Below are 568 nucleotides of genomic sequence, written 5' to 3' on the forward strand. Positions count from 1 at the left end.
GGTCACCGCAGGGAGACATGGGAGAGAGAGCAGAGCACACTCACCTGTGGACGCCCGGGTAAGCAGCTGTGCAAGGACAAACAGGCAGGTAACACGGCGGAGCAGAGCATGCTTGCAGCACTTGTCCATGTCCTTGGAGCCGGGGGGACACAGGTGGGGAGACCAAGACCCTTGGGCTGCAGCAGGAGGGAGGTTCCACACAGAGCTTGGACACCTGAGCAGGGAGAAGATCATCAGGGCAGGTGTCAGCCCCACTGGACAAAACACGTCTACACTACCAGGGTGAACGCCCCCACAACCCAACACTGACAAACACCCATGCCCGGGTTCCTCCCGGCCACGCAGAACAGGACTGGAGAGCTGGGGACATCCAAGTCCTCTGAGAGGAAGCCATTCCTTCCTTTCCACCCCATGCCCAGCCACAGTGCAGCAAGCTCTACCCAGAACCCAGGCCCTGGCCTCTCAGCACCCCAAGGAGAGCCCAGAGGAGACACTGCCAATCCCACTCTCCATGTCCACACTGCCTGTGACCCCAGACACGGAGCCTGTGCCCACCCCTCCCTCGGGG

Source organism: Microtus ochrogaster, linkage group LG2 (assembly GCF_000317375.1).
Source record: "Microtus ochrogaster isolate Prairie Vole_2 linkage group LG2, MicOch1.0, whole genome shotgun sequence".
Lineage (NCBI taxonomy): Eukaryota > Metazoa > Chordata > Mammalia > Rodentia > Cricetidae > Microtus > Microtus ochrogaster.